Here is a 23498-nt window from a genome sequence, read left to right as displayed (position 1 = left end):
TTTGATTTTCTACTTTTTATGTGGTTTTTGGATTTCTGACACATAAGAAGGAAAAGATTGATCAAAAGCAACAAAAAAATTTGAATGAAAGAATGCAAAAACAAACAAACAAAGTCACAAAGCATAGGAAGTATTGATGGATGGACTTGTTGTAATGCTTATGCATGAGTACCCTTTTTTACTCACACGTCACTTGTGTTTGGGATGATTTTCTTATAGGATTGGGTACGAGAGTTACGGCTTTCAAACCTTCGTGTGAAGCTTTCCAAGCAGTTGGTGAAAGCACCAATCATCTTCATACGTCCATCATTCCAGGATCACCACTTTGATCTCTTGATGGTCCACTAGCCCAATTTCTCCTGTCATTTCTAGGTCCTCATGACCTTGGAGCAGTTGCACTATTCATTGCTCTCAGCTTTTGACAATTTGGTTGAGTATGCCCTTGAAGTCCGCAGTGATGACATACATAGTTCGGTCTAGTACCTCTTTGTGGCCGTGGACGAGACTTGGCTGGGGATTCAGACCTGCCCACAGATTGATTACGGGGGTTGTTCAACATCCGTTGGTTCTTCACATTCCTCTTCTCCTCCATTTTGGGCTTCTCAGCAGTAGGGCCAACTTCAAATGGCTCTTTGGCCTTTATAAACTTCAATTCTTTGGTGATATTGCCCGATGAGCTACTCCCTTCGGTATATCCTAACCCAGATTTGTTTGAAAAATGCTTTTGAGATGAAATAACATCATCTACCTTGTTGGTGGTGACCCTCTCTATCTTGGCATTTGCTTGCACAACCTCTTACCCAAGAAATCTCACTTTTATGTAGGCTTCTAACAGCTCACCATTCAGTGTCTCTATCTCACATTTGGCCTCCTTATAGTGAATTAGGAGACTTTTATAGTCCTCCTCTGCCTTCTTCATCTTTCTCACAGTTGCCTTGGCCACCCTTGTGTACTCACCCGACTTTTCTAGGAGTGAATTATAATTCTCTTGAAGATTGGCTGTGCTTTCATCTTCTTCTACATCTGATTCTTCAACAACTCCCAAGGATTATTCATCATTATGTTCTCCAAGCTCTTGTGCAAGCAAATTCAACTCATCTGAAGACTCAACATGGGCAATAGTCATAAAAGCAGAGTAATTCCTTTCTTCATCATAGCTTTCCTCAGAATCAGAGTTGGATGAATCCGAGTCATTCAGTGTTGTGGAATACACCTTGCCTTTCAATTTCAAATAATTCGTACATTCTTTCTTAAAGTGTCCATGCCCGTTGCATTCAAAACACGTGACACCTTGTGTAGATTGGGATTCTTTTCCATCTTTCTTTTTGAATTCCCTTTCCTCCCTTCCTGAACTTTGAAATTTCCCTTTATCACCAAATTTACCATTATTCTTGAATTTCAAGAATTTTCAGAAATTTTTCACAAGGTATGTAACATCTTTGTCAACTACATCCTCATCCGATGAGTCATGTACTTCCAACTTTTCATTAATGGTCTTAAGAGCAAGAGATTTGCTCTTCCGCTGAGTGGGCAGCGACATTTTATAAGTCTGAAGAGAACCAATTAGCTCTTGGACTTTGATGTCATCAAGGTCCTTGCTCTCTTCAATCGCTGTCACTTTGGCACGAAAGCTTTCCGGCAATGATCGAAGGATCTTCCTTACTATTTTAGAATCCTTTGTTTTCTCCCCCAAATTGAACTTGCTGACAACCACCTCATTCAGCTTGCTATAGAAAGAGTCAAATGACTCATCCTCACTCATTTTGAGCTCCTCAAACTGAGTGGTCAGTATCTGCAACTTGGTGTCTTTCACTTTCTTCATGCCTTCGTAGGTGATTTCCAATATCTCCCATGCTTCTCTAGCAATGGTAACGTGAGAAATCCTGTGAAACTAATCTGGAGACACACCACAGAAAATCGCGTTAAGTGCTTTACTGTTAGCATTAGATGCGACGAGTGCTGCCTTATCCCATGTGGATTTGGCTGCCTCAGGCCTGGTGCAACCTATATCAACAACATCCCAAATAGATTCATCGATGGAACATAAAAATGCTCTCATGCGAACCTTCCAAAATGCATGACTACTACCATCAAAATATGGAGGTACATTTAGGGATTGTGACCGGTCGATCTCAATATGGGGTCAAGGATCACACTATGGTAATGAAACCACTAACAGTGTACCCACTCTGATACCAATTAAAAGTTCAAATAGTGTATAAAACACCTTTGAACGTTTAGACCCCCAATAACAAAAATACCAATTCAAGCTTTATGACAAACAATAAGTATGCGAAAAATGAACATAAGCTATAAACAGAATTGGTAATCAATCTAAGCCAATTAAAAACACATCCACAATAGAAAATAAAAGGCAAAGATTAAGGGAAGAGAGATGCAAATACAAGGACAACACAACGATGTGTTATCGAAGAGGAAACTGAAGTCCTCGAGGAAAAACCTCTCCGCCGCCCTCCAAGCGGTAAGTTATCCACTAGAAAATGTAGTTGGGATACATGAATAGCAATAAACCCTCCAAACCTAATCTACCCAGTGTACCTAAGCCCTCCAAGCTTCTTGCTCCAACAAGGTTGCGCCGAACCTATTTCTTTTCTAGCTTCCCGAATTCCACTACTTGACCATAGCATCAACCAATGTGAAATTGGTTCCTTCCTAACTGCTTCCCAAAGCATCAAACAACCCTCTCAGAAATGGATATGGTGAGAAAAGGTTTTGGTAATAAGCCTCTCAAGGATTTAAGAGAGTAGAGGAATTTGAAGAGTCTCTTATGTGAAGATTGTGGATGAATCAATCTTGTTTTTCTCTAGGATTTCTCTCTTAAAATTCTCTCTGGAGGCTTTCATTCTTTCGTGCGTATAAGAGGTATTTAAACTAAGGTGAGAATGGAATGTGAAGAGTCAGGTTTTTCAAAATAGGGCTGGCTCGCGACTTGGCCTTACGGCTTGACTGAGTCGTGAGTTCCAGCCGTGAGATAATTGAATGGCCAGTTGTCCTATTTTGTCCTGTAGTGCTCCAGCTAGCATGATGCTTCAACTTCTGGTATACCTAGCACATGTGCAGCTTCTGGCGGCTTGCAGCCGTGAGTCACCCATGAGATCTAGTCGTGAGTCTCTATTTTTCTTGCACACTCTTGAGGATTTCTTCACACTATCTCACTCACTACCCTTACAAGAATCCCACCTAAATACGGGGTTACTAATTGCTAAAATACAAACAAATTTGGTATGGAATAAAGCCAACAAGATGGTTGATTAAATTCAACCTTACGTAAACACTGCTGAAATTAAGTTTTTGGCATACTCCCCCTCAAGAGCTACCCTCCAAAAATCTCCCCCTTTTTGATTGGAATGGCCAAAGGGTTACTGCTGGGTGGTGAAACTATCAAACTTTGCTGAAAGTAGGTTCATTTGATTTGGAGAGTAACCAGCCTGTCGGATTACTCATTCTAGACATCTTTGAGCCCATCAATCCTCTCAAGGATGATCTGGAATGCATCTGAAGGTACAGCAGATGAAGATGAAGCTCTGCTCCTCTTGCCACGGCTTCTTGAGCTTGAGGGTTGTCCTTTAGCCTCTGTCTCAGTCACTATTGGTTCACCTTCTTCTTGATCACCCTCCTCTTCATCACCCGGAAGACGAACTCTTATCCTTGTAATGGTTAGAGTGTTAATGGCTGAGAGAGTAGGCATAAGGCTGATATCTTAAGGGATTTCCACACCCTTTGCTTTAAAAAGCCTCATAAGTAGGCTAGGGAAGATCAGCTTTGCCCTTGAAGTTGTTCTGGTCTAATCAGCAATAATAAAGAAGATGTGAGCACTTATATCAATGTAGGTGTTCTCCTTGAGCTCCATGAGGAAGATGGCTCTAGCATTGTTGATTGTGGTCATCTTCTTCACTGGGAATAGGTTGAACATCATGATCATAGTAAGGCATCTCATATCAACTGCAAAGGCAGTGGTGTTGAGGCATCTCCCCTTTCTAACTCCACCAATATGAGTTTCAATAGTTTCTATAGATAGCATCCTGTCCTCGTAGTGTACGAAATCATGCTCTAAATCCGCAAACCCTAACACCTCATCAATATCATCCAAGTCTATTGTAAACTCATGTCCTTGAATCTAGCAGTTGATCTCATCCTCTCCTAACACAACATTAGCATAGAACTCCCTAATCAGAGGTTCACATACTCCAGGCAGATCACTCAGTAGCTTGTTCCAACCACTATCCTGAAGGTAACTAGGAATGAATGTGTCCCTCAAATCTACCAAATCCACAAATCTCTCCTAGATGATAGGTGCCTTCAAGTAGAACTGAGTGTGCCTCTCAAAATGTTGGGGAGACCTGAACTTTGTATTAACCATCTTTAACCTCTTGTCACCCTTCTTGGTAGTAGTCATCTTCTTTGTAGGAGTAATCTGCAAAACCACAGCAGCAAAGCCCACAAAAATAGGACACAATTGATGGAAACTCAAAAATTAGAAACAGGTTAGTAGCACTAAAAAAATAGAGAATAATACCAAACAATCAGTCTATATTCAGTTCAAAATCAACATGACATGAGATAACCCAAAACAGAAGAACATAGTATAGTTTTATCACCAACTCTTAAGCATAACACAGTGTGATAGTGTGCATAGAAACACAACATGAACAACCTAGGGTACACAGCCAAACACATAAACTAATATGCACTAAGCAAACATTGTGAACCAAAGACACTCACAAACAGTGTGAATCACAAAATCCCTAAAATTTAAGCACGTCTATAAGACATATCTCAATGGGTATGATATGCTCAACACAAGACAGATCAGTAGACATACTCAAGGATGAAAATCAATCATGATAACAAGAATATCTAGCATCCTAAAATCAAAATTAACAAAACCCAAACACCCAAACTCAACAACATGAACCCAACCCATATCCGAATCATCATATATCACAAATCTTAGCAAAAACTCACAAATCCAAGAAAGCCAAGCTATAAACATGAAATATTTAGTGAGAATAAGAAAACTCATACCTTTTTCTTGAAGATTGAAGTAGAAATGATGAACAACAATGGTGGTTTTTGTGAGAAACACGGTGGGTTTGAGAGAGGTATAAATGGGGAAGACAATGAACAGTCACAAAAGTTTGAGGGAAAACTCAAAGGTTTAAAAAAATATATGCACAAAACATGCTATTTTCGCGATTGAACTAAGTCGGGTGCAAGTCGCCAAGATAAGTCGCGAGACACTTGAGACAAAATTTTTGAAAAATTTGTCTAAGTGTTTTTCGTGACTGGAAGGTCCACCCATGAGGAAGTCGTGAAGGGAGCCGCAAAAACTTCTATATAACCTCGCAACTGGAGCTTCCACTCACGAACAAGTCACCAAATCAAGTCGTGAGAACTTTCAAAACCTAGATTTTTGAAAAAATTTCTAAGTATTTTTCGCGACTGGGACATTGACCCGCCAGTGAGTCGTGAAAATCCTCTGTTTAAGCTTGTGACTGGAGACATACAACTGGCTTGACTTGCGACCAAGTCACCAGAACAGGGCAACATTGTTTTTGAAATTTTTGCTATTTTTGCAAAAACAAAATACCTTCCAAAAATAACTAAAACACTAAAAAATCTTTTTGCGTTTGATCAACAAAAATTGAGCATGTGAAACACATTTAATCAAGTACAACCACATAAATGAATATGGCATTCATTGAACATAGACATGTGTGATGTGTGTGGATATCAACAATGAGATAGTCCTTAATCTAATGTGAAGCTTCAATGATCAATTTAACCAAGACATACACAATTGGCACTAGGTAAAGTGACCCATCTCAATTATAGAAATATGCATATATGACCTCCCACATAACTTGATAACATAACTTAGAAGCTTTTCATTTGGCTCCATATACATCATATCATTTGATCTTTTTGAATCATTACATCTCATTGTGAGATCGATGCCTGAAATTTATGATATTTCAATTGATTAGCAAGCCTTTGGCTTTTTGGGCATCATACATTTTATTTTAAGTCTTTTTCCCTTTTTTCTAGTCAAATACTAGTATGTGTGATAGGCTTTTATAGCTCATTATCTCTTTTCATTTGGAGATTTACATTTGTTGAGCTCTTTAAGCAAAAACAATAAAATAAAAGAATGGGAAGATATATAGGCACAAGTTTATGCATGTCTCAAGATCAACAAAACCATTGACTAATCATTCATAACAAGTTTGAAGATCTATTTGCAACAATCACATAGATGTCAAGATTTTTCTCATAATGATATGAGTGCATAAGGGACAAGCTACGCTCGTAAATGCACAAGGCCATTTGTACAAAGGCACAAGGCAATATGTTTGTGACAAAACACAACAATGTCGATCAAACTTTTTACATTTTCTATTTTTTATGTGTTTTTGGATTTTTGACACAAAAGCAAGAAAAGATTGATAAAAAACTACAATGTAAAACATTTAAGCAAAAACAAACAAACAAACAATTTTCAACTCAAGCTAGGAAAAGGCATACAACCAAGCGTAGTCACAAAACATAGCAAGTATTGATGCATGAACATGTTGTAATGCTTATGCATGAGTATCCTTTTTCACCCACACATGACGTGCGTTTGGGGTGATATCCCTATAGGATTGGGTACGAGAGTTAGGGCTTTCAAACCTTGTGGTGAAGCTTGCCAAAAAGGTGGTGAATGCATTAATCATCTTCATCACATCCATCACTCCAGAATCACCATCTCGACCTCTTGGTTGCCCAACAGCCTAATTCCTTTTCTCATCTCTTGGTCCTCTTGACCTTTGATCCCTTGCATTCTTTAATGCACTAAGCTTATGACAATTTGGTCTGGTGTGCCTTTAAGTCCACAATGATGGCAGAAATGGTTTGTTCTCGGACCTCTTTGTGATTTTGGAAGTGATTTCACTTTAGCTTCAGGTTTGACAACTGATTGGTTACATGGCTTATTCAACACCCGTTGGTCAGCCATATTCTTCTTCTTCTCCACCTTTACTTTCTCAACAGTAGAGGCAACTACTACCGGTTCTTTTGCTTTCACAGACTTTACTTCCTTGGAGATATTCACAGCCGAACTACTCTCTTCGGTATATCCCAATCCGATTCTATTGGAGAAAGGTTTTTGATGAGAAAGGACTTCATCTAGCTTCTTGGAGGAGACTCTCTCTACTTTGGCATTTGCTTTAACCACCTCAAGCTCAAGGAATTTAACCTTTGTGTATGCTTCAGTTAACTCTCCGTTCAGCGTCTCTATTTCACACTTGGCCTCCTTATATCTCACTAGAAGACTTCTATAGTCCTCCTCTACCTTCTTCATCTTTTTAATGGTTGCCTTGGCCACTCTTGCATATTCTCCCGACTTCTCAATGAGTGAATTGTAGTTCTCTTGAAGACCCATTGTACTTTCATCTTCTTCAACATCCAATTCTTCTACAACTCCCATTGATTCCTCATCACTATGCTCCCTAAGCTCTTCTAAAGCAAACTCAAGTCCTCCGAAGACTCAACATGATCAATAGTCATAAAAGCGGAGTAATTCCCTTCTCCGTCACAACTTTCCTCCAAATCAGAATTGGAAGAGTCTGAGTTACTAAGAATGGTGGCATACACCTTGCCCTTCATTCTAAAATAATTAGGACATTCCTTCTTGAAATGGCCATGTCCATTGCATTCGAAACAAGTGACTCCTTGAGTGGATTAAGACTCCTTTCCATCTTTCCTTTTGAAGTCCTTTTTCTCCTCTCCAAAACTTGGAAATTTCCCTTTATCACCCAATTTTCCATTGTTCTTGAACTTTAAAAATTTTTGGAATTTTTTCACGAGATAAACAACATCTTTCTCAACAACATCCTTATCCGATGAGTCGTGAGCTTCTACCCTTTCATTAATCGTCTTAAGAGCAAGGGATTTGCTCTTCCTTTGGGATGGCCATGACAACTCATATGTTTGAAGTGAGCCAATTAGTTCTTGAACTTTGATATCATCAAGATCCTTACTCTCTTCAATTGCTGTAACTGTTGCATGTAGGCTCTCCTGCAATGATCGAAAGATTTTCCTTACTATCTTTGAGTCTTCTGTTTTCTCACCCAAATTGAACTTGCCAATAACCACCTCATTCATCTTGCTATAGAATGAGTCAAATGACTCGTCACTCATTTTTAGCTCCTCAAATCAAGTGGTCAGCATCTGCAACTTAATGTCTTTCACTTTCTTCATTCCTTCATACGTGGTCTCCAATATCTACCACGCCTCCTTGGCAATAGTAATGTGAGATATCATGTGGGACTCATCTAGAGATACACCACAAAAAATAGTGTTAAGTGCTTTGCTATTTGCATTAGACGCCGCGAGGGCTGCCTTATCCCACATGAATTTGACAGCCTCCAGCCTAGTCCATCCAATATCAACGGCATCCCAAACACTTTCATCTATTGAACACAAGAACACCCTCATCCGGACTTTCCAAAAGGCATAATTGCTACCATCAAAATATGGTGGAGCATTTAAAGATTGAGATTGATCCATCTCAAACAGGGTCAAGGATCGCACTAAGATAATTAAACCACAACAAGTGTACCTACTCTGATACCAATTGAATGTTCAAATAGTGTGTAAAACACATATAAATGTTTAGACCCCCAAATTACAAATTACCAATTCAAGTTTATTATCAAACAATGAATGTACGGAATATGAAAATAATCTAAAACAGAATTGATAAAACAATCTAAACCATAATTAATCACAACCACAGTAGTAATTAAAAGACAAAGATTAAGGGAAGAGAGATGTAAATATAAAGATAACACAACGATGTGTTATCGAGGAGGAAACCGAAGTCCTCGACATAAAACCTCTCCACCGCATTCCAAGCAGTCAATAATCCACTAGAGAATCAAGTTGGGATACATGAATAGCAGAAGACCCTCCAAGCCTAATCTATCCAGTGTACCTAAGCCCTCCAACCTTCTTGCTCCAACGAGGTTACACCGAACCTTTGTTTTCTCTAGCTTATCGGATTCCATTATAGCCCATAGCATCAACCAATATCAATTGGTCATTTCCTAACTATTTCCCAAGCACCAAATAACATTCTCACTAATATGAGTATGGTGAGAAAAGGATTTGGCTAAATGTACCTCTTAAGGATGTAACAATGGAGAGGCTAAAAGTAGAGAAATTTGGAGAATCAAAGGATGAAGATTGTGGATAAGTCAATCTTGTTTTTCTCTAGGGTTTCTCTCTCAAAATTCTCTCTGGAAGCCCTCTACAATACGTGGGTATAAGGGGTTATTTATACTGGTGTACATTTGGAATGCAAAAGGTCAGGTCTGTAACAAATAAGGTGGTTTGGCTGCTTAGCCTCGCAACTTGACTAAGTCGCGAGTCTAAGCCGTGAGCTAACTGCCTGGCTAGACTGGATGTTTTGTCCTGTAGTGCTCCAGCTGGTGTGACTCTTCAGCTCCCCTGCATGCTTCACATGTGTGCCTCCTTTGGTGACTTGCTAGCCATGAGCAAGCTGAGAGATCCAGTCACGGGCCCTATTTGAGTGCACACTCTTGAGTTTTTCTTTACACTCTCTCACACACTACCCTTACATGATTCCCACCTAAATATAGGGTTTCTAAATGTTGAATTACAAGCAACTTGGCATGGAATACAGCCAACAAAATGGTTGATTAAATTCAACCTTACAACTTTCAAAACAAATCATAAGTAGCAAATTGTTATTGGTTCTAAACTAAAGTTACCAATGAAAATACTTTTTTACCTACCAATAACCACCTGTAAAAATGTATTTAAGGGGAGAGTTAGTATAGGACATTTTTTTTTATAGAGGGAATGTATATAGATTTTGAGGGATGTAGGGAGGTTTATAAGTACTTTTCTTTTCTTCCTTTTACATTAGCCTCTTGTACATCAGTCTTGTGACCATTTATTTACATACATTGTACTTTATTTTCATATATATAAGATGATGTATGTGTTTCTTCACCTTCTTCTACATGTGTTGTTTTTTTTCTATCTTTATACACATGTTTCTTTATGTATGCAATCTTTATCTTTGTTTCACACATGATGCCTTGATGAGTTTTGTTTAAGTGTTTCAGAAAGACAAGTTGTGAAAGTCTATGTTGCCATGAACTCTCTTCTTGCAAAGTTTTTCAAGAGTTTGTAGTAGGGATAGATTTATTTTGTAATACAACAAGTGGTTATGAGTTTAGTGATTTAAGACTTTCTCATGATTATTTGTTTTGTTGTGGTTTTGTCACGGATTGCTAAAGGGGGAGATTGTTAGGGACATATTTTATGTAATTGGCTTATCTTTTGACAAAACATGCACTTTACTTGTAATTTGGTAGATCTATGATGGGTTTAGTACTTCAAGAAACAAGTGTTCAAGTTAAGTATTGAAGCCATGTAAATTTGACCAAGAAACAAATGAAGAAAGTGTTGTTCATTAAAGCTTGACAGATGTCTCAATAAAATCCTTTCTATCGAGATTTAATATTGAAGCTAGACACAAGCTTGACACAAGCTGTATTTGTCGAGAATTACGAAATTAGACTTTTCAGATTTGATTACACGCATATTCCTATGTATTTGTGTAGGGTTTTTTTTCTCACAACCCTAGAAATATATAAGGATTATTTTAAAGGCTGTCTCGCATGCATTGTGTGACTAAATGCAAAAAGTGGCCTAGTTCATTATTCTCTCTGAAGAAGCTACTATGTCTTTACATCAAAGGTTTTGTGACCAATGAGCTTCCTAATCTTCATTGTTGATGAAGTGAAGAACTTTGCAGCTAACATCTTCTTTAAGTTGGTGGAGTTAGTCACGTATTGGGATCCGTGTATCATTAGTTAGTCACGTACCAAGATTCGTGCATTGAACGAAAAGATTGCCATTACAATACAAATCCAATTCGGTATTGGGATAAGGGTTCAACTGTAGGTTAGTATTTCAGGATAAGCCAAAGGGTTTGGTAAGATTTCTTATACTTGTAACTACTTATAATTGATAATAGTGGATTCTTGGGAGTGGTGACCTGAAAATCACTCGGTGGGGTTTTGCCTCGATGGTTTTCCCCATTCGTAAACAAATCACTTGTGTCAAATTTAATTTCCACTGTATTTAGTTATTTGGTGATTTATTTATGCTACCACACTATTGCATGTAATTTGACTAATTAATTAACTTGGGTAATTAATTAATTTACAAGGGGTCAATTCATTTTTGCCCTATCATTTCCCTTCACTTTCCCACAAATAGCTTCAACTGATGATGAATGAAAATTAGTAGGCTAAAATGCTTGGGGCTCGGTAATGGCTGTGAATCCTAAAAAGAAAGAGAAGAATGTCAAAGGTGACCAGTGTGACCCGGCCAAGGACCCTTCGACAGTTAAGTTAGTTTTTTCTTTAAGACACAAGGATAAACAATAGTGAATGGTTAGAACTTACCTTGGGTGGATGGGATTTACTCCTTTTATAGAGAGTTAAACATGGGTCTACTTGTTGGGATCCATCACCATCGTGGGTGATTTTGGTGGTTAATAAAGAAAATAGGCTATATGGAGCGAAGTATGTGGAATTCCTTCCACATATCAAGCAACATGTTATATTTTGTTTATGTGAAACTAATGAAAGATTTTCCACAAAATTCACAAAGTATCATTTGGTCGTCCATGTACTTAGTCGTCTATAGATAAACTCGTCCATGGAGAACTCCCTTCATTGTATCACTTGGTTATCAATGGACGAGCGTTTGTGTATGTTCTTGTTCTCGAATGACTTAATATGGGCATGGTTAAACTTTGGACGACAACACAAGGACGAGTGATACTTGTGTTGATCCCCATCATTTGTTTAATAGTTCTTATGTGATAAAGTGGAAACAAATTTGAATAAATTTCTCATTAACTTCTCAAAAAATGCAACCTTCAAGATTCATTTTTATGTTCTAATAAAAATTATACATTTTCCATTTTTTTTAATTGTGTTATGTTTTGATGCATATCTCACTATATTATAATGTATTACAAATATTGTCATATATAATAATTGAGAGTAAAATAAAACATGTTTGCTTACAATATATATATATATATATATATATATATATTTATACAAAAAATCAAGATATAGACTTCTTTACTTACATAAAATATATTATATATATTACAATGTAATCACATTACTGTGTGATGAGTTTGGAACTATTACTTATAATTATCAACTACTATTCTCATTCTTTACTTGGCAAAAAAGAATATCACATCAAATTTTCCCGCACATTGCACGGGTCTGCAACTAGTTTATATCTATATATTACTAAAAGTTAAAGCGCAGCGTTTAATTCTGTTGCGCTCATATTGAACCATGTCATTATCTTTTTTCTTTCCATTTTCTTATAATTATTTATAATATTTTTTTATTATTTCATATTTACACTTCTCCAACCTTTCTCCCTCCCTTATCTTTTTATCTCCCCACTATTTCTCCAACCTTTCTCCTTCTCCCATTCTCTCACCTTCTCATCTCCCCACTACCCACTACCCTCTACATTAATATCATTCTTCATCTTTCTCTTCATCTTTCTCTTCATCTTCTTCTATTTTTGTCTCTTCTTATTCACACTCTCTTACTATAAATTTGTCACTATCTCTTTCATTCTATGCATAGTTTTCCCTTACCCAAAAAAAAAAAAAAAAGGTTCTCTCTCTATCTATCTATTTATCTCTCTCTCTCTCTCTCACACACACACACACACAAAATTTTTGAGTGGATTTTTATTTTTTATTTTTCCTGCATCTTCTCTTTAGGTTGATAATTTTTTATATTCTTTAATCTACTTTAGGTTAATGCGATTTATTTTTTTTCTCTCTCTTTGATTGTTAAATGTTATCCTATTGTGTTATAAATTATTAAATATAAAAATATAATATTACTCTACCACATAGCATGATTTGGATAATTTAATTTGGTAGTTACTGTAATTTGATAGCATGGTTTTTATAGTGCTCAATTTAGATGTTAAACTATGAGACTTTAATCGTTTTTGTTTATTTTTTAATCCTTTGTGGTGGACAAAGTACTCTTAATAGTATTAGAAGGACTCTATAATGCAATTTATTTAGAGAAAAAAAAAAGGTTGGCTAAACAAAAGTTATTGGATGAGAGACAAATTTTATCTTTCGCAATTTTACTTTAATTATTATTATTATTATTATTATTATTTTATAACAAAGCATATATAGAAATTTAATTCTTAGATTTTGCTAATAATTGATTATTTGATAATATGTTTTAGGTGGACAAAATTACAATTTCTGCAAAGAAAATAACCTTAGTAAATTATAAATAACAAATTGTTTTCCTAATTGGTCCAATTAATCATAGTTAAGTTTTATTAATTTTTTTAGTTACTTTTTTATGTGTTTTGGATTGTAGGCAGAAAAAATAAGTTTGAGAAAGTTTTTTTAAAACTAAAAGAAGAATTTCCAAATTTTATATTCTTTTTAATGATTCACAAAATGTTATAAATAACTTTTATTAAAAAATATATATTTTCCTTAAATTGCCTTTTGAATTTCTGAGAAAATTTGTATTTTTTTTTTTCATTTTAGTTCAACAAAAATTATTAAATTTATGATTTATGATTGTTCCTATATTACATTTATGATTATGCTTATAAAAATTTTAATAAAACCACCATAAAAATAATTATCATGCGCAATGCGTAGGTTCACAGCTAGTATATATTAATAGTCAAATCTTAGAGAAAAATGTAATTAAATTTTAATTGGATTCTCAATTAGGCACCACGTGTCCAATTTAATTTTTAATTTTGTGCGAAGTGAATTATTAAGTGTAAAAATCTAAGAGTCCAAATCTAATTAGATACTAAATTGAATTTCAGGGAGTCCAATTTTGCGCCACATATCCATCTAATTTTTTTTATTTTTGTGGCAAGTGAATTATTAGTTACAAAAACTGAAGAGTCTAAATCCAATTAAATTTTAAATCATATATATATATATATATATATAATGAGAAACCATTACATATTTTAGAAATGTATAGTTTAAAAATGTGTAAGCTAATACCATGTATAATTTGAACATATTCTTAAAAAAAGTGTATAATTTGTACCATGTAATTGTGATTGTTTTTTAATGTATGTATGTATATGCACGTAGATACACACTAGTATATATTAATAGATAAAGTTGAGAGAAAATCCAATTAGATTTTAACTGGATTCTCAATTTTGCGTCACGTGTCCTATTTAATTTTTAATTTTGTGTCAAGTAAATTATTGAATGTAAAAATCGAAGGGTCCAAATCTAATTAGATTCTAAATTGGATTTCAATTAGAATCCAATTTTTCACCACGTGTCCTCTAAGTTTTCTATTTTTGTGGCAAGTGAATTCTTAGGTGCAAAGACCAAAGAGTCTAAAACCAATTAAATTTTAAAACAAACAAACACATACACTCACACACATACTAGCCTCTCACGCGCGTGCTTAGAGGTTCTTCTATTTTTTTTTGTAAAAGTTAATAGTGTTCATTCATCATAATTTGGAATTGCTATGTTTTCATTCACAAAAATATGTAGAAGTGTGACGATATTTATACCAAAAAATATTTCATTCACAAATGCATAAATCTCATCAAATTCCACATCTTCATAAAAGAAAGGGAAGAGTAAAAACCCAAAACATAACCTATAAGTGAGTAGTTTGAGCCTTTGAGGGAGAGTCCATTTTGTATTAAATAAAGATACAATTGTATAAAGAGAGTTAGTAACATATTTTAAAAATTATAAACCTTTATAAAATAAAGATACACATACAAACATGCAAGCAAGAAAGCATAAAAAACCAACCAAAAAAAAAAAAAAAAAAAAAGAGTACTAAGAAAACTATGCACCTTTGCTTATGTCTTTGTGAAAAAGAAAGGGAGGGGGAGAGACCATTTATTTATGTTTTGTTTTGTTTGGCAACTAGTTTGCCATTCAGAAAAGAAAAAAAAAAATTATGGTGGTGCCTAAATTCAAGGATATGGATGGGAAGTTATAGTAGTGGTTTTATAGTAGAAACCTTTTTTCTTTTTTATCAAAATAAAGAAGAAATTTGGGAAAAGGAAAAATAACCGTGAGATTAGAGTAAGGAAATTGGAAATTTTATTGAAAATAAAAAGGAAGGAAAGAAACAGATAAGTTATGTACACTAGCTACTATGTTTTCTAGCAGCATTTTATGTTTTCTAGTATTTGAATTCCCTAAAAAACACTAGCTACTAGCATGTGTAATGTCTGTGGATGTTATTAAGTTATGTACAAAGTTCTTAGTTTGTATATAAAGTAGTTTGGATTTTTTACTTAAGTGTTTTTAATCCTCTACAAAATCAAAGTCCACATGAAAGACTAAAAGCTATGGACAAGTAAAATATCTGGACGTGAAAATGTATCTTCATAAGCCTCCTATAGACAAAGGAAAGACAAAACCCCACACAATGGAATAAAACTTTAAGGTAAAGAAAAACAAGGGAAAGAACAAACACCTCCCACATGTATTTGCTAAAGCTAATAAACTAAAAGACTAGCAAAAGCATGCAATGAAATGAGTAATGGACGACCAACATCTAAGATCCCTAAATAAATGATGTCTAGACCATGGATGAATATTTGTAAGCGACAAAAAGAAGGGATAAAAACAAGCGTCCAAATATGGACGAGCAAATATGTATATAAATTAATTTGTTCATAAAAAAGGGTAGACAACCACTGTCCAAAAGTCCTTAAAAGTTAAGCCAAAAAGGTCAATGTATAAAGCTTACGTCCATACTCATGGACGAAGTAAATGTATTTAAGAAAATTAGAAAATGGTCCAAAACAACAGACCCCAATAACACAAATAAATAAATATTGCTTACAAATGAACACGACTGTGATAAACCATTGGGAACAACGTCCCCAAACTTAGCATCGTCCTTAGGAGGAAGAGAGGTGATAGAATCATCCTCAATGTTGATCTCCTCTAAGCTGGTAGGGAGCAAGGAACTCTCAGAAGCAATGGGAAGCTTGATATAACTAAAATTTACCCCAGGGAAGGCTTCACTAGTGGCCTAACGAAAATCCTCAAAGTCTACAGTGTAATTCTTGTCCAAGAGCTTGGAAAATTCACTAGACGCCTTGAACTCATTGACAGCCTCGTCCTTGGCCTTACTTAGAGAAGAAGCGAGCTCGTCACTCTTCTTTTGGAGATGGTCAAGACGAGACTCTTTGTCAACGATATCAGTTCTAAGCTCCTCAGTTAAATTTTTTAGCTCTCTCACCTCAAACGATAAACGCTTCACCTTGTCCTCTAGCTTTATCCTCTCCTCGACTTTCTAACTTTCCTCCTTGTCCATATCATAGATTTTGGCCGCCAACCTAATCCTCTCCTTATCCAAACCCGTGGCTTGCCTGGACACTGCCATGAACTTAGACATAACCTGCAACACAAAATGATAGCACGTAATTTGTGTTAGAATATGATTTAACAATATAATTCGTGAGGGGTTGTGGATGAAAAACGTTATCTCAAAGAGATCGTGGAAGATTGAGCATTCAAACTCCTTGACAGACATGTCATAGCAAATACTGATGTCCTTGTCCTTCACTACTTGCTTGAATCTGTTCCAAGCTAAAGTCTCACTCCTCAGCAGAGTCAAAGGACTACCCTCAAGGAGAGCAGTGGCAAGAGGCATGCTCGACGGTCCAATGTCTGTAAAAGGATTAGGAATGTTAGTTTTAGGAGCCACAGACAAGGCAATGGGGGCAGCAAGGAGAATGGCAAGATCAAGCTTGACGACAGGAGTTTTGGATGAAATAGACGAGACCACCTTATGCCTTTTCTGGCCTTGACAACTAGGAAAGTTTCCCGTGTCAATCATCTTAGACACGGCCTTCCTTTTCTTTGAGGAATTTGGGGGCACAAGCTTTAACGTCTTTGAGGGAGGTGGACGAACCAGAATAAGGATAGCACCCTCAGTTTAGATGACCTCGTCTCTACTGGCAAGTTCTTTCTCCTTGTTTTCCTTCTTTGTTTCCATCTCTGAAAAGAATCATCAAAGCTTAGACGGACTAATAAAAAAGAAATAATACGAAATAATGCAAAAGAAAGAAAGCTTACTTCAACGAGTGGTAGTCTCGTAGGACAAAACTTCCTCAGACGGCTCTTAACCTAGGCCCCAGCAAGCAAGATGATGTAGATTCGTCAAAGAGTGAAAACTCCTACCAGGAAAGCAATGAGTTCATTGAACCTTATCTAAGAGCGGGTTGTTTAAGCTTGGACAAGTTACAGCTGCTAAAATAAAAAGCAAAGTTAAATATGGGAAGAAAAGAATATTTAAATGAGTCAAAAAAAGGTAAAATACCCTCAGGACAAAGACAACCCCAGTTGCCAACCAACAGAAGGAAAGTATCCCTACAAACCTCGACGGGGTCACTAGCCCAAGGACTAGAAACAAAAAAGAACTCTTTCTTCCACTCTCTATCAGGCGTAGGAAGAGACCTTATCACCCTACAATCGGAGCCTCTAGCATAAAATTAGTAAAAGCTAAGGGATTGGCTAATTGCAAATGAAAGGAACTCGTCCACAATGAGAGGACGATTCCCTTCAAAAACTTCTCTCCATAACACTTGCATTACCACGATGATTTGCCAACCATTGGGGTTAAGTTGATTGGGGGCAACGCCTAACCTAGTCAAAATCTCTCTGGCGAAAGCATTCAAAGGAAGTATAAGACCACCTAACAAATAGGCTTCATATATATCCAACCCTAAGAAGTTGAGGGTATAACACCACTCCCCAGTAGATGGAAGATGAGTGTGTATGTCATTAGGGATTTGATATCTAACCCTAAGTTTATGCAATTTTTCTGCATCTATCACAAATGGGACGTTCACAACATAACAAACCATGGCATCGTCCACTGGTTTAGGAAGGGAAGGAATGGGTGCTAAAGGAATAGTAGACGAGCCAGCAAACAATCCTAATGCTACCCTTCTCCATATTTCCTCCTGGAAAACCTCCAAAGGAATTCCAGGGGTCCCAGACAAATACACCTCGCCTGAAGAACTACTCTTGGAACTACTCCCACAACCACTACTACCCTTACTACTATTACTCGTCATAATACTCGTCTATTTCCCTATCATCCCTATCACTAGATGAGGAAACTACTATTTCAGCCATTTATAAATGAATTCTAAAGAGAAAACCTACAGACGAGGAGGAGAGGATACCTAATGCTAGATGAAGAGGACTAAGGATGGAAGAGGACTTCTAGACCAAGTGCGAAGGACAAGTAAAGGCGAGAATGTTAGAAAGGAAATTTGAGAAAGTGAGAGGGTAAGTGAGGTATTTGCCTATTTATAGGCAACTGAATAGGACATTGAAGCGACGTGGACCAACTGGATGGTGACACGTGGCGACTTTCTCAAAGAACAAAGCAACTTGACATTCAAGTTGTTATGATTAAGCCATGTGGCAGCATATAAATCGTCTGATCTCAACCTTTCCCAGGACGCCATGTGGTAAAGTCATCAACAAATGAAAAAATGCCACGTGTAAAAAAAAATCTAATATATATATGTGTGTGTGTGTGTGTATATGTATGTGTGTGTGTGTGTGTGTGTGTGTGTGTGTATTCAATAGAAGTATGGACGATACATAGACAATGGGGCAACTGATAGTTATCTAAATTAAACCTCATTCGTCCATGACAGTCGTCCATGTCCAAACCACATCCAAATTAACCCACAGAAGAGGAAGTTGAGAAGGGGGCATCACAAAGAATGAAGATGTGTAGTCATCCATGTCATAAGAATGCATGGACGACCATCCAACACTTAGCAAATTTTAGAGGATTCTTTACAAACACAAAATAATCGGACCACATTCCACTATTCCGAGACGTGGGGTGAATTCCTGAAATTCACTTCACACTCCTTATTAAGTCCACACATCACCCATGATGTTAGTGGAACCTAACAAGTAGACCCACTCAAAAACTCTCCATAAAAGGGACCGAACCCCATCAACCTAAGGTACCTTTTTTACTATTCATCCACCTACTAAGTTTGAGTCCTAGAGAGAAAATTGACATAATTGTCAGAGGGTCCTTCGCCGGTTCACCCCGGTTACTTTCAATAGTTTCTTTTTCCTTTTCAGGTCATCTAATTGCCATTGGAACCCACAGCATTCAGCCTACTGATATCCAAAAGTCATCATAAAATAAAAAGAGAGACATATAAGGAAATTCAATAACAAAATTCAAAAAAAAAAAAAAATCAATTCATTTACCTCTTCAAAATTAAAATTTTAAAATACTCACAACTTCTAAAATACCATCACACACATGTTCTCCTATTTGAATTCAATTTTTTTTCCCTGATTTCAATTCGAGCTTTACTCTTAACTTCTAATCATTATCTTTTCTTTAAAAAAAAAAAATTTAATTGTTCAAAATTCTCTATTATTCCATAACTAAACACCGATATTGCCAAAAAAAAATTAACAATTGGATAAGATAAACTACGATCAACTATCACTTTAAAAAAATCCTCCTACAAATTCTAACAGAAACAACTTCAAACTTCCACCATAATATCATTAAGCAGTTATAATGTTCTCCCTCCATCCCTATCCTCCAAAGCAACAACTATTTTTGTATGTAGCCTCCATAATGAATGTTGTTTTATGTTTTCAAGATAAAAGTTTGCAATCTACAAATGATGGTGCCACCATTTTGAAGTCCCTTCATATTGATAGCTCGGCTACTAAAGTTCATTATGGAGGCTACATTCCTAATGGAGCAACATCATATCTAGAGGTAATAATTTCTGTAAGGTTGAATTTAATCAACCATTTTATTGGTTTTATTCCGTGCCAAATTTGCTTGTATTTCAGCATTTAGTAACCCTGTATTTAGGTGGGTTTGTTGTAAGGGTAGTGAGTGAGATAGAGTGTTGATTGTTCAAGAGTGTGCAAGAAAACAGAGACTCGCGGCTTGTTCTCGCGGGTGGCTTGCGGCTTCAAGCCGCCAGACGCAGCACACGTGCCAAGCGTGCCAGAAGGTGAACAGTCATGCTAGTTGGAGCACTACAGGACAAAACAGGACAACTGGCCATGCGGTTATCTCGCGACTGGATCTCACGACTAAGTCAAGTCATGAGGTCAAGCCGTGAGCCACCCCTGTTTTGTAAAACCTGACGTTTCACATTCCTCTCTCACTCCAATATAAATACCCCTTATACCCATAAATGAAAGAGAGCTTCCAGAGAGAATTTTGAGAGAGAAACCCTAAAGAAAAACAAGATTGATTCACCAACAATCTATACATTAGAGTCTCTTCAAATTCCTCAACTCTCTTCCTCTACATTGTCAAATCCTTGAGAGGCATTTTACCAAAACCTTGTTCTCACCATATTCATCACTGTGAGAGGGCTGTTTGGTTTGCTGGGAAGCAGTTAGGAAGGAACCAATCTACATTTGTTGATGCTATGGTCTAGTAGCAGAATCCGGGAAGCTAGAAAAGAAAAAGGTTCGACGCAACCTCGTTGGAGCAAGAAGCTTGGAGGGCTTAGATGCACTAGGTAGATTAGGCTTGGATGGTCTATTGCTGTCCATGTATCCCAACTACATTTTCTAGTGGATTGTTTATCGCTTGGAGGGCAGTGGAGAGGTTTTACGCCGAGGGCTTCGGTGTCCTCTTCGATAACACATCGCGTGTTGTTTTTGTGTTTGCATCTTCCTTCCCTTTTATCTTTGCCTTTTATTATCTGTTGTGGGTTGTGATTTTAATTTGGCTTAGATAGTTTATCCAATTCTATATTATAGCTCATGTTCATTTTCTGCACACTAGTTATTTGACATAAAGCTTGAATTGGTTAATTTGTAAATTGGGGGTCTAAACGTTCAAGGGTATTTATACACATATTTGAACTTTCAATTTCATATTGTTTGGATCTAAATATATGTTGGAATGTAATGTGGGAGTTGGATATGGGAAGTGCCTTCCTAAGTTTAGTAAGCCCAAAGTCACATGTTTAATTTTTTAGTGCATTATGTGTAGGAGATACAACATTTAAATCACTACTTGAAAAGGTAGTCCCCAGAAGCATATAGAAATAAAATTTCATGGGGTTTGAGGTTGATAATGAGTTTCATTTCCCTGATAAAGATTATAATTGTTATATTTTTCCTGTCTATTAATCCCTTTTTATAAATATTTCTATATTGTTTGAATTTGTTTGGTTGTGTTGGACACAGCGCTCTCAGTCATAAGTTGTTTTATTAGTTTTAGTTTAATTTCAGTGATTATTTAAGTGCAAGTAATTAAAAGTAGCAAGTGCAAGGGGCTTAGTTAAGACCATTCCCATCCGGAATCTTCAAACTATTCTATTTTACCATCTCAAAACCTATTTTATCATTTATACCATACCATTTTACAATACTTCCAACATCCCTAACTCTATATTTTTTGCTACTTTATTTTAATATTCTTTTTTATTCTTTTTTTACTATTTCTCTCTCACCACCAAACAACTGCCAAATGACCATAACAACACAGTGAACACACTTCCATCCCCCATATATCTCAGCACCACCATCAGATCATTAAACCAAAAGCAAAACCACTAACAAAGCCACCATTAAAGCCAACAACAAAGCCACACACACAACTCCATGCCGATTTTCCACAGCAACCATAGCTCCACACCGATTTCCACCACACCGGATAGCAATCTCCACACCATAACCTACCTGACCCACGCCAAACAAAACCCACCACCTAAACCACACTGCCAAAGAAACCCACCACCGATCTGCCATGACCTCCACAACTAACCCACCACAAACCCACTCGATCTTCACCCACAAACACAACAAATACCCACCAATGCAAGACCCACCACCACCACAAGATTTAAAACTACCAAACACAGCATATAGTACTCACCACTAGGAATGGCAATTTTTGCCCAACCAGTGAGTACCCGGCCCGGCCCGACCTTAATGGGTCGGGTTTTACCCGGTCCGATTAGGAATAGGGTCGGGTATGAGTTTAAAAAAAAAAAAAAAAAAAAAAAAAAAAAAAAAAAAAACCTAAGCAGGTTCGGGTCTAGTCCAGGTTTTATAAAAAAAACCCGAGACCCGACCTGAGACCCGGCCCGTTTAAAAACCCGATACCCTAAATTACAAAAATACCCTATATATAATACCTATAATCTAACCCTAATCCGGTAATCCCTCATTTCTTCAGCCTCCCTCAACTCAATCTGACACTCCCTTTCCCTCAGTCTGATACTCACTCTCCCTCAGCTCAGTCCGACACTCCCTTACTCCGACCGACACTCCTTCACTCCCTCACTCCAACACTCCGACACTCCCTCATTTTACTCTGTGATCTCCTTAGAAGACCCATCTGGTTTGTGCTCTCAATATCTTCTTCTTTCATTTTCCTTTTTTTTTCTTTTTTTTTTTTTTTTTGTGTGGGGGGTTTAAAGCTTTGTTTGGTTGGAGCTTTTTGGGTATTTCCTTTGTATGAGCTAGATCTATGACTATTTTCTCGGTTTTTGCATCTAAAAAGAATCTTCCTTATTGTAATTTTTTCATTTTCTTCTTCAAATTAGAAAAAAAAAGTAATTTTTTTAAGGCCTGGTAAGAAAGTTTCAGTGAGAGTCTATTGTATCATTTAGCTTAGACTTTTTTGTTTTCTGAAAGAAATTAATTTTTTTTTCTATTTTCTGATCTTGGTTGCAGTAATATTGTTGTGGTCTTATGTTAGTGTCCTTTGAAAAATAATGGGTTTTTTTTTTAAAAAAAAAAAGTTTATTTTGTGGTTTATGTGTTCAATCTGCGCTTATTTGCTCTGTTTTGGGTTTTGCTTGCAGAGTTTACTGTGGAATCTCTAAGACTTGGGCTTTGAAAAGACATTTGTTTTAGCTTTTTAAGGTAATATGTTGTTGTGAATGAATGATATTATTAATGTTCTTGCTTGCATGTTTGTTTGGGGTTAATATGTTAGCATTTTTGTTATATACTATTTGTTTGGGTAACTTTGTAATTAACAATGTTTTCGTAAAAAAAAAAAAAAAAATTTCCCTTTCTAGTTTAACTTTGCTTGCTTTTTCCATGTTAAGTAAATTTAAGATTGATTCTTGTTATCCTAGGGTTCAGTTAAGGACTATGTTGAAGTCTCTTTTTTGGGTCTTCTTTGATGTTTCATTTTGGTTTATAATTTTGTAGGCCTAATATGTTATTTTTTATTTGTTTATTAGTTCAATATTAATGCTTTTGCATGTTTTATGGTATTTAAATTTTTTTTCTTTTAGGGAAAATGATTCCTTTAGGAAAATTTGAGAGTGTGAGGTGCATGCGAATAAACATGGAACATAGT

The 23498-nt window shown here is 36.3% G+C and overlaps 1 long non-coding RNA gene across 2 annotated transcripts; it reads right to left on the bottom strand.

The window, feature by feature from the left end:
* Positions 1 to 15850: 15850 nt before the first annotated feature.
* LOC126724555 (uncharacterized) lies at positions 15851 to 17389 on the bottom strand. 2 transcript variants are annotated; one of them, XR_007655033.1, is made up of 4 exons: positions 17225 to 17389; positions 16935 to 17146; positions 16678 to 16816; positions 15851 to 16544 (listed from the first exon to the last, which is right to left on the bottom strand). It is a non-coding gene; the product is annotated as an uncharacterized LOC126724555 (long non-coding RNA). The 2 variants fall into 2 exon arrangements; XR_007655032.1 differs by having other exon boundaries at positions 15851 to 16816.
* Between the last annotated feature and the right edge of the window lie 6109 nt (positions 17390 to 23498).

Source organism: Quercus robur, chromosome 4 (genome assembly GCF_932294415.1).
Source record: "Quercus robur chromosome 4, dhQueRobu3.1, whole genome shotgun sequence".
NCBI classification, from domain to species: Eukaryota; Viridiplantae; Streptophyta; class Magnoliopsida; order Fagales; family Fagaceae; genus Quercus; species Quercus robur.
The sequence above is the reverse complement of the archived record's forward strand: the minus strand, read 5'-3'. Positions and strand labels throughout refer to the sequence as shown.